Source organism: Acanthochromis polyacanthus, chromosome 3 (genome assembly GCF_021347895.1).
Source record: "Acanthochromis polyacanthus isolate Apoly-LR-REF ecotype Palm Island chromosome 3, KAUST_Apoly_ChrSc, whole genome shotgun sequence".
NCBI lineage: Eukaryota > Metazoa > Chordata > Actinopteri > Pomacentridae > Acanthochromis > Acanthochromis polyacanthus.
Window position 1 is genome coordinate 8,398,399 of NC_067115.1, and position 12,122 is coordinate 8,410,520.

Genomic DNA, 12,122 nt, shown 5'->3' on the forward strand with positions numbered 1-12,122 from the left:
AACTAAAAGGTTGACTAAGCCAGGGAATGCAAATTTAGTTTTGTATATGAAGAAATAGGGAAATTCACAATATCAGTGTAGTACAGTAGCTGTCCTTAAATATGAGTTACCCTCTACCTTTACAAGCCTTTCAGGGCCTGCTGTCGAGACATCCCCACATGACGCTGCCACCACCATGCTTCACAATGGATATGATGTGTTTGTGAAGATGTGCAGTGTCTGGCATCTGGCAAACATAGTGTCTAGTCTGATGGCCAAGAAGTTTGGTTTTGGTTTCACCCAACCAAATAGTCTTCTTTAAGGTTGACTTCAGCGTGTCACACATGTCTTGTGGTCAACTCTGCTTGAGATTTCCCCAGATCATGATGCTGCCACCACTATGCTTCACAATGGGGATGGTGTGTTTATAATGATGTATAGTGTTTGGTATTTGTCAAATGTAGTGTCTAGTCTGATAACCACTTTTGGTCTCATCAGACTTCAGAGTCTCCTAGGTGCCTTCTAGTTATCGCAAGATTTATCATAAGCTTTTTTCAAAAACGCCTTTGTCTTTGAGACTTCCACATAAAGCTGTGACTGTTGAAGAACAGTATTAGTTTTATGTATAGTCTCCTAAATCTCAATTGGTGAAACTGAGTCATGGTTGTCTTAGTGGCCTCACTCACTAGTCTAATTCTTGTACAGTCATTCAGTTTTTGAGGATGAAGATTTGCACATGTGAATTCCTTTTACTACTGATGGATTTAATTATGCTCCAAGAGGTGTTCAGTGACATGGACACTTTCTTGTATCCACCCCTTACTTATGCGTGTCATTAACCTTTTCACTTAGTTGCTTGGATTGCTCTTTTGTCTTCAGGGTGTCGTTATATCCAAGAGTACTGATTGACCAGTGACTGGGCTTTCCAGGTACAGGTGTCTAAGTCACTCTGAAAGTGGTACATACTAATGCGATCACTTAAAAGATTGTCTTTTCTTTTCGATTAAGATTTTTTTTTTGTGAAATGTGAAAATTTCTAAAGTAGGTGAATACTTTTTATAGGTACTGTACACCCCCTCCAGCAGCCCCTCTGGCAGCCCCACTGCCTGCTTTGCTCACAGCTCTAACTTGTTGGGGTTGTTTGAACTTAGTTGCCCAACCTTCTTCTTTAATGTAACCCTGAATGACAGCTATGTGTGGCACTCCTTGTGTAATTGTTTTCTTCAGAGCAGGTACAGTGCAACCCTGAGGTGCTTTGGAAAATGTCGAACAGATTATGACTCAGATAATTGTTTTTCAGACAATGTCACTTACTTCTTTTGAAATATAATACAATTATTTGTTAATTTTTCCCTCAGGTTTGTTAAATGTTGTTATTGTCTTTTAAGGTCATTGTTCCCATGGAACCTTTGCTCCTCTATGGAATCTTCTTGCTCATTATTATTCTAAAATCAGACTTGGATGGCACAAAGCAGTGTCACAATAGGCATTAATGACGCATTGTTAGCTAATGATTTCCAACCTGCTTTCCCAGCTGGTCTGGAGGAGCCACTCTGCCTGGTTCATACATTTGTCACAGAAGATTGGAGCCGTTCCCTTTGTCTTAATATTGTACGTCACATTCATCTGGGAGACCACAACCTGCAAAATGTATGGAATGATGTGTGTCTGTCTGTTTACCACAAAATTGTTTGTTCCCACTGGTACGACGAACGTGAAGGTGTGGAGGCTTTGGTTGTCAGGAGGTGACAATGTGCACATTCTGGTTCTGATGTTGTCTGAGCTGAGATTAAGTTTGTTCTGCTAAGTCCTGAAGCATTTGAAGTATCTGTAAGGCTCAGATGCAAGTAAGATAAAGGTTAAAATTCAAAAACCTCAAAGTTACGCTACATGTACATGCTAATATTGCGCCCAGCAGTGGATTAATGTGCTGCTGTAGTTGGTATTTGTGGCAGCGGGCTGGTATGCTTGGGGCTGATCTAAATAAACTAAGGTGTATTTTTGTGGGAAAGAAAGAACACATCACTCAGAGACACCCTGATGTATTTTGATATTTCATTTTTATGATTATTGGTTAATCAATTAATTGGCGTTAATAATTGTCAACCAACTAGAAAAACACATTTTCAGAAAAGGCATAAACCAATAATAGGATAGTGATGATGATAGACTAGAACATTTCGGAAGAAGCTTTGAGTGTGCCAACATGCCAGCGTTATTGTGTACTGATATTATTATACATGTTAGCATTTACCTAAGTACATTTTATTTTGAAAAGCCAGCTGCTTTGCCAACCTTGATCAGTTCCTTTTAACATCTTTGGGCTTTTACTTTGAAAGTGTGATCCGGTAGCAATCAGCCAATCAGCTGTAAGTCACTGGTTGTTTGCTGTGAGCAGAGCAGGCAGGAACTGACAGGCAGACTGAGGACTAGAGCCTAAGTTGTATTCAAAAAATGATTTCACCGTGTGAAACAGAATCTTGTTATGAATAAGCTGATGTATTTTTGTGTTCATACTGTAAATTATTTAGATTTGGTGGCAGATTAGAGAGACCTTCTTTTTCTGATGTTTACTCGACATTTTGAAGCTTCGATATAATGGGAGTCATTGAGAGTTTAGGTTGACACAGTCTGTGCTTTGAGGTGATTTATGAAAGAAAACCATAAGGCCTGCGGCGATTTGACTCACACTGGGAGAAAGAGGGCAAAAATCAAAAAGGACAAAACCTTTATCTGTATTAATTGTTCATGAAGAGGAGAAATTGTGAGAAGGAGACAAGGTTAACTGTACATTTTTCATAAAATGTATTTGGTCAAAATTTAGTCACACGTGGCGTCACTGCAACTGAGTAAAAACCATATAAGATATCAAAGCATGCATGATGAGGAATCACATTCAAAGCCTTGTGACCAGTTTAAACTTTGAATTAAGTTTCTACTGTAAAATCTGCCAGAGCTACAGGGTTCCAAAGATGGCTTGCAGGTCATAATGATACTAACTGCTTGAAGCGTCCACACTTCTTTTTGGTTCTTTACGATGTTTCACTTCTCACCCTCAGCTGTACCTGACTGACGGAGATTGTCTTTGGCATTTAGGGTTATCATCAGTATCAAACGCAATGGAGACACAGGAACTGTGGGGCAGAAAGCCATGCATTAATAAAGGCTGGCTTTGCACCAGGAACATTCCCATGTTGTTTGTGCCCTACCTACTTGGCTCTCCAAGAGACTCCCCCCCAGGGAATTTGTTTCGGCGGTGCATGGGTTATTATTCACCTGAAATTCATGTGAATCAAAGTGCTGTGAGCTGCCAGGATTTCACTGGATGTGGTCCACTTTCTGTTTGTAGTCAGTAGGAATGTATTAAATCTAGAAGCTAAACCTGATCCTTTGTCCACATTAATTAAACAGCTTTATCAATCAGCAAATTAGAACTTAATTAAAGTCAGAGTGGGCTTTTGTCCTGTCTTTATGTTGCTGTTTTAGTCACGTGATTAGAACTGCAATGGCATACAAACATGATTGTACATTGTTTTGTGTTTCGTCTGTGTTGTTTTGTGTCATATTACGTCTTGTTTGTGTTATTTTGTCTTGTTTTTAGTGGTTCACTTTTGTCGTTTTGTATCTTATTTTTGTTGTTTTGTACCTTGTTTGTGTTGTTTTGTGTCTGTTTTGTTTCATTTTATATCTGGTTTGTGTTGTTTTGTGTTTTATTTTGTGTTTAGTGTCTCATTTTTGTCGTTTTGTCTCGTTTGTGTTGTTTCATATCTGTTTGTTGTCATTCTATGTCCGTTTTTTTTGTTGTTGTGTGTCTTGTTTGTGTTGCTTTGAGGCTCATTTTTATCATTTTGTGTCTAGTTGGCACTGTTTCTGTTTTTTGGGTCATTTTGTACTGCTTTGTGTCTCCTTTTATGTTGTTTGGTATATCATATTTGTCATTTTGTGTCTCATTTGTGATGTTTTGCATTTCTTTTTGGGGGTTTTGTGTCTTGTTTGTGTTGTTTTGTGTTGCTTTTTGTCTCGTCTCATTTTATGTCTCTTTTTTGTTTTGGCTGCTTTGTGTCTTGTTTTGTTTTTCTGTCTTGTTGCTTTTGTTTCATGTTTTTTTGTCATTTTGTGTCTGATGTTTTATGTCATGTTTGTGTTGTTTTTTTGTCTCGTTTTTTTCGGTTTATTGTCTCATTCTTGTCATTTTGTGCCTCGTTTCTGTTGTTTTTTTGTCTTATTTTTCCTTTGTGACATGTTTTTTGTGCTTTTCGGATAGTTTGTCTCTTTGCTGTTGTTTTGTGCCTCATTTGTATCATTTTGTGTCTATTTTTTCTTGTAATCTCTTCTTTCTGGCTGTGTACGTTTAGTTTTTGTCATTTTTTGTGAAATATTTCAATTGACACTGTCAGTTTTCATAGCAGTTTTTAACCGTATGTATTCTAAGATTACAGCAGTAAACCAGGGATCAGAGGTCTTTTTGTGATTGACACGCTTCAAGGAAAATAACAAACATAACAAAGCCACATTTTAGCTGGTGAATTCTTGTTTCTGCCTTCAGGGTGTCGTTATGCTCTGTCTGCCTCATCTTAAAAATGCATTTTTTGATCAAAAACATTAAAAAAAATACGTGTTGTGTAGAATAAAATGTTCTGCCATCCAAGGACTCAACAACATCTGGAAAACATTTTGTCAATGCTGGTTTTAGAACGTTCTTCTTTTGCTATCATGGAAAATTGAGAAGAATTTTCTGTGATGTAAAATGTTTTGCCTTTAATATTCACATTATAGGAATGTTATAAAGCGTTTTGTATGAAAACATTCTGTCGCCTGGGGGCCTTCTGGAATACATTTTTTGAGTTTGAGAACGTTTTTCCTGTGTTGTCATGGAGCATTGTGAGAATGTTTTATTGAAGATTGTTTTGTAATATGTTCCTCAACAACATTCCCAAAATGTCTTCAGAACATGGCAGACAGAACGTTCTACCATTGTTAATATCTCAGATTCCTGGAATATCGATGTAAAAATGAGAAAATTTGAGGAAAAGATCTGGAAAACATTTTTTTAAATATTTGTTTCACATTTCTTTGTGTTCCTGACAACATCCTCTGAACACTGATAATACAACATGATATTAACTTCAGAGGAACATTATCAAAATTAAAATTTCACCTCAAACGTTCTTTGAACATTGACACGTTCTTTTCTGTGGGACCTTTTCCTGTCAGCAGGGATTAGGCTGGTACAATATGGCAACGATTGCAACACTGCCATAACTTTCCTACAAATGTTTATTAAAGCATTGTTTATATTCCCTAGGTATATGCTAATGACAACAGTGTGTTGAATGAGATAGCGTTGATGAATTTGATGTTGCCATGGTAGCCATCTCCTCAAACACCTTCTGCTCAGTCTATTAGTCCCAAAACAAGTATTTTGATCAAAACATCCTAGCTTTATGATTGAAATAACATACATTTTAGAATTGTAGTCTACCATCGTGAATATTTAAATTTGCTCAAGAGAGTGATAGTTACAACTTTGTACACCCTAACGATGACTAATCCACAATGAAAAACTCTACATCTGTCGTTTTGGGGTTAAATTTGAAAATGTGGCATTTGGCTGCCAGATTAAACAGACTTTTACTGCTTTTGGTTAAAAAAGATTGAAAAGTAAAAAAGAAAAGTAATTTGAAGGTGAGAAAATCACGTCTACTTTCTAATTAGTCACCCACGAGTCCTGACAAGATGCATCTGTGAAACATCTGTCTCACGCATCCTGTCACCGGTTAACTGGAAATTTAAGTGAACTCCAAAATTACCACATCAAACCTCAGCTCCTTTTCCTGCAATGAAAAACTGCAGGTACTTATTTCAAGAGGATGTATTACTGGGAAGATTAAGCCAATATTGTAACGATACAGGAAATCTGTTTTGGAAAGAAGCTGCAGTAAAGAGGCTTAAAAAACGATTTCCTTTCATTGTGACTCTCCAGTGATGAATGTTGTTTCCAGTCTTTTTGTCTGCTGGTGTCACTAACATGAAAACAGGTGTTAGTTGAGAGTTTGCCTGCAGGTCAGGTGGCCAACTGTTCAGTTTTAAAGCACTGTAGATCTGTTGTTAATCTGTCTGGTCTGCATTACACTAATGCGGGAACAAATTTCTGACTAATCGAACTCTGTAGACCTGTCTGACATGTCTTTGTGAAAGTGAGCCTGCGGTTCATCCAAAAGGCGTCTGACTTATCTTCTTCCTCACCAAACTGAGAAAACCATTTCTTTCGCTTTGTGCAAACAGACATGTTGAAACAGGACAGAGGTGAACTGTTACTGCAGACCTGGCAGCACTTTTGTCTCCCAAATATCATTGCGAGCTTAGCATCCAGATTTCTCCTAATTGGAACAAAGGCGCCTAAAAACACACACCTATTACATGACATATGATTAATACTGCGATTAAATGAATAGATTTGTTGAGTGAAACTTGTTGACTGAAGTACAAAGACTTATTCTAGTTTTGCTCATTAAAGTTATCAAAATAGATTAGTAAAAATCTTCTGCTATTCAGCCCAACAGATCAGAGATGTAGGATATTTAAACAGCATTTCAGCTTCTTGGGCGTGTAACAAGTTATGAAACGATGACGTATATAATCATATCTAAAGGTCATATGTCAGATACGTTATAGCTGTCTTTACATCCGGCAACATTAGCACTTGTTTGAAGTTGTGTTTTGTCGTCACTAAATGACTGAAAGTCTAATATTCAATCGCTTTTCAGGTCATTTTTAGCTGGAAAAAGCTCCATTATGTTCACCAAGTTAACAGCTGTTAGTTTATGAACAAATCTTCTATTGCAGCTTTTAAGGGAAACTTTAATTTGTCTGTCTTGTAGTGAAGTTTATTCCAGTATCTTGATCCTCTCTGTAAATTAAAACCTCAGCTTCACAGGCCTGCAGCTAGCATGAAATGCTCAGTATTATCTTTTATCCATTTGTACTTTTTCCGTTCTTTTCCTCCCATCTTCGTCTCTCCCACCTGAGATGTTAACAGAGGAGGTAAGGAAGTGACACAAAGAGAGAGGAGTCAACAGGTATTCAACAAAGTGAGACTTTGTTGCTTTAGACGAATTGGGTCTGGACTTTGGTTTTGTTTTCCAACACAATAACGAATGAAGAAGTGCCTCTAGAATGCTATAGTGAACGTTACTGACCAGCCTGCACAAAGCCCTGACATGAACCCCATATAAACTCTGTGTGGTGACCTGAAGTCCAGGGTCCAGCTCCTCCAGACCATCAAATCTGGAGGAGCTTGAGGAAGAATGGGCTCAAGATACACCAGACCACTGCAAGCTGCTATATCCAGCAAATAGACTGCTCCCACCACAGTATGGTTGTACTAGGTGGAGTTTATGCCCACTGACTGGATATAAAACATGAACATAGTGACTGTCATGACCTGCCCATTTTGTCCTACGCATAGTTTCCTTGAACTCTCAGTCAGATTGGCCTCTTATTCGTTACGTCTGATTTAAAAAATGACAACGGGCAGATTCCAAACTAGCTGCTTCAAAACAGTGGACCACATTGGCTGCATCCTTATTTTATAACTGTTTTCAACCGAATGTCATGAGACAAAGCTGCAGTTAATACAGCGAAGCAATATAAAAGAAATGACATACTGTGATTACATTGACAGCTATTGCCAGAGATGAGTGAAAATAGTCATTATTGTATTTCTTTTCCATTGAACAGCAATAGAAAAAAATAGATGTGATTTTAGCTTCTGTCTGCACCAAACAATCACGTTTCCATACATCTGGAGATGATGACTTGCAGGCTGAAGCATCTCCCTAGTGTTTGATGAATGATGGTATTTTGATTCAGGTTGCCCCTTTCATGTGGATGTTGCACTTGTCCATATTGCAATTTTAACAGTATTTTGAGTAAGTGTTTAGCCCTAATTGGTAAAAGCGACAGGGATCTTACTGTGGGTTTATCAGAGATGTAACAACCAAAATATGTGGTGAAGAACAGCCTGAAGCATTATTATCATGGGTCAAAAATCCAAAATCATGAGCTAAAAGATTTTAAAACTGCTGAAGAGAACACACGCATGACTTCTAAATGATAACCATTTCACCTGCTGTTGATATAGTTTTTGTTGGTGCAGCTAATGGGGGTCATAAGGATTCAGCACTAAATGAAGCTTCGATGAGAGCTTGACAGTTTTAAAAAGTCCTGAGGGTCGCAGGTTCACTGATGAATGTTATTGTTCTGCTGCAAGTAAAAGCACATGAGACATGAGCTGAATGTAACCCCTACAGCAGAGTCTGCTAAAGAGTTTATGCGAAGATAATCCCTCCTGCGGTTTTGGATTTAGGCCATAACAGCTTCCAATTCAGAACTCAAGGAGCTTGTGTAATAATATCATGTATGGACAAAAAAACCTGCTGGCATGGAATCTGTTTTATAAGTACTAGTGGATACATGAAAACTATTGTGTGCTTTTTTATAACAGGTGTGTCTTTTTTGTTGTTTGCTTTAATAAAAGGCTTCTTATACAGAAAATGAGGCATCACATGAGAGACGATCAAAGGGCTGCTTGGCGCCCACCCTCCAGGCAGAGGAATGTAAAGGTCGGTACAAGGTGTCAAACACATAATCGGACTTGTTTTGTTTTTCTCTCCAGGGCAGCATCCACCTCCGAAGCCTCCACCTCTCCTCCTGAACAAGTCAGCACCTGCTCTGTTACGTGCGACAAAAGCCATTTCTTGGATCTGTGAGGGAGTGACGCGACATCCAGGGGAACCGGCTGGGTGGCATTCTCCTGTTTACAGTGACAGCAGATATCATCGGTCCCAGACGTTCACATCAGAGCTGCCTGCAACGCCCCGAGACTGGCTGAGTCCAAAACACCACCGTCATCGCTGCCTTCTTGCCAAGACGAGGCTACCTTCCCCAAAAGGCATGGAAGTGATGACAGTAAGTGTCCTGTCTGGCACTTTATGGTTTGTCCGCATGCTTTGTTTTAGTGTGTAACGATTAAAATTTACACTCTTCCTCTAAATCAACTCATCTCCCTCCTTTCTGACACGACCCTAGCAAACTGAACAAAACCACGTGAGAAAGTGAGTCGGCGGCTCCTCTTCCGTCAATTCTCTGCAGACAGAATCAAAGTCTAGACAAAGAATATGTTTGTACAGCACATGTGACAGAAAGAAGTGCAGCTGCCTGTATTAATAATCCCCACATCCTGCCTGTTGTTTACCCAGCGCAGACGAGCAAATCCGCACATACATTACTTGCAAATTCACAAAAGAGGGTGTCTGAAGACAAAGCAGGCACACAGAAACACACTGGATTAAAGAAGAAAAATTAGACTCTGTCTCAAAATAGACTCAGATTTAACTTCATTGAATGCATTTGAAGCACAATCATGCTATAAAGTATATAGTTTTAGTAATGTAAGCAAACTTTGAAGGACTGCCTCCTGTTTACCCAGCAAAGGATTCATCTGACGAGCAAATCCGCAGATATGTTATTTGCAGATTCACAAAGACTTATTTTTAAGGACAAAGTAGACACACAGACACACTCTGGAGTGGAAAAAATAAAATTCAGTAAATATGTCCAGGTTTAACTTCAAAAGATTTTCCTTAAATACATTTTCTGTAAGCCAGTCATACTTTAACGTGCATAGTTTTTGTAACGTTAGCAAACATTGAGAAGTTTACCTCTTGTTTACCCAGCAAAGAAGTCATCTGATGAGCAAATCCACACATACAGTACATTGTATACAAATTCATTCTTTGAAGAGGGCTGCACAGTGGTGTTGTGGTTAGCACGTTTCGCCTTGCAGCAAGAAGATCCCTGGTTCAAACCCCGGGGTGGGCATGGGATCTTTCCGCATGGAGTTTGCATGTTCTCCCTGTGCATGCGTGGGTTTTTTCTGGGTACTCCGGCTTCCTCCCACAGTCCAAAAATATGCTGAGGTTAATGGGTTACTCTAAATTGTCCGTAGGTGTGAATGTGAGTGTGATTGTTCATCTGTATATGTAGCCCTGTGACAGACTGGCGACCTGTCCAGGGTGTCCCCTGCCTTCGCCCGAGTCAGCTGAAATAGGCTCCAGCACCCCCCGCGACCCTAGTGAGGATAAAGCGGTGTATAGAGAATGGATGGATGGATAGCTCTTTGAAGACAGTGTAGACAGATAGAAATACATTGGATTACCAAAATGTGAAACCCTGTGTGAACTTTTTCAATTTACGAGATTTTTTAAAAATGCACGTTTCCTGTATAATTTTTGTAATATAAGCCAACTTTAAAGTGACACTATATAACTGAAAAAAGACTGCCTTTGTCGTCATCGTCTTCTTTGTCGTCACACGTTTGTCGTCTGTTTGTAGAATCCCAAATTTTGAAAGCGATAAAACATTAGATTACTCTGTTTTATACACATTTATTTTGGGTGCTGCATCAGTTTAAAGTAGCATTTAGTGGCTAATGTTGACTAATGTTTGCAAAACAATAAAATCTGACAAAACACACACACATATCTGCTAGAGACAGCACATGCTACTGTAACTGTACATAACTGAATGCTGTCCTCGTCAATCCCAGCTTGTGTCGGAGGTCATTAAGAGTCACAGAAGTCTCTGTCATGGTGCTAACTAAACTCCCACAATGCCTGAGTAACCACCTCCTTTGGTCGCTACCGTGTTAAACACTAACCTGGTGGAATAACCAGGTACTACAGCTAATTTACAAGAACTTTTCTGACAAGCATATAGAGAACTCAGATTGTTGGCGTGTTTTGGAGCTTGTGGAGCCAAGATACACCCTACCTTCTGCTCACTATGTTTCTACTGGAACTTTAATGTACTTAAAGTGTGTGTTTTGTAGGAAAATGGTGAGCCAGCATGACATTTTAGCATGAATCCTGTGATTCCCACTTCCAGCCACACAGTGCTCACTGCTCATGAAATTACACACTGTCTGGCTTCAGCGGTGACAGAGAGCATCAATAACTGAAATTCATTTGTTTTTCTCTGCATTATTCAGTTGACAGTTCATACCAGGTTACTCTCCTGTGTTTTTAAGATTTGCTTTTCTGATAGTGTCCCACCCCTTTGTTTACATTTGGATTATTCAGTGCAGTTTTTGTACCACACCCTGAGCTTAACTAAGTATCTTATCATAACATCTTAAATATTTTAATTACATTGCTCATATCTGATGATGCCATGATGTCTGGGTGCTGACTGTTGAAGGTGCACTGTAAAAGACAAATTCAGCTTTAGCTGGTTCATGTACAGTACCAGTAGTACCATTTATGTACATGCATGTGGACATTATGAACAATTTTGGCCTGCTTTTTAAGATTAACATGCAAATGACACCAATCTTTCCATTAGTTTAGAAGGTATCATATGTAATTTATACATAAAATAATAGTTTAAAAGATATCTATAATTTTTCAGTTCTTAATAATATACATAATCTTTCTATCAAATAACAGCAAATGTCTGCAAAATAAGTATATATTTGCTGCTTTAAATACAGTAAAAAATAATGTCATTTTACAAGAAGACTTTTTTTGATTGACAGTTTTTGGCCTGCTTTTTTAAGGTTTACATATAAGTCAATGTATTTTTTCTGTGACTTTGCAAGGTATTAGTTGTAATTTATACATAACGGTTAAAAAAAACTTCAAACATTTTTTAGTCTTTATACATACTTTTTCTTTCAAATAACAGTAAATATCTGTAAAATCATATTTTTCTGATTTAAATACAGTAAAAATAGTGTGATTTTACAGTCAAAGGCTGTTAAAAACACAAATAACTATTTGTAAAAATACAAGATAAGTGGTCGTTATAAACAGGTAGGCCCTGTTTTTTTATGATTAGTTTGTAAAATGTAAATGAACACAGTTTTTTTCTCAGATATTATCTGCAATTAAAAAAACAGGAAAAATCTATAAAATAACAATAAATTGCTCCATTAAAAACTGTTCCTGATGCACTTCAGTGTGTTTCTCCAGAAAAGCTAGACTGTTTTTACGCTGGCATATCTCCTGCCATGATGTGAAATATTGAAACTTCTTTGTAATGTTTTGAAAATGAAACCTTTGGTCCAGATATTCAGACACAAA

General features: G+C 38.1%; 1 protein-coding gene across 2 annotated transcripts in view; it reads left to right on the plus strand.

Annotated features, from left to right (window-relative positions):
* krt222 (keratin 222) overlaps positions 1–12,122 on the plus strand; it is a 45,833-nt gene that overhangs the window by 5,314 nt on the left and 28,397 nt on the right. For both annotated transcript variants that reach the window (XM_022193375.2, XM_022193376.2), the window contains exon 2: positions 8,657–8,949. The gene's annotated coding sequence lies outside the window, so the exon portion shown is untranslated. The remainder of the gene's footprint in view (positions 1–8,656; positions 8,950–12,122) is intronic.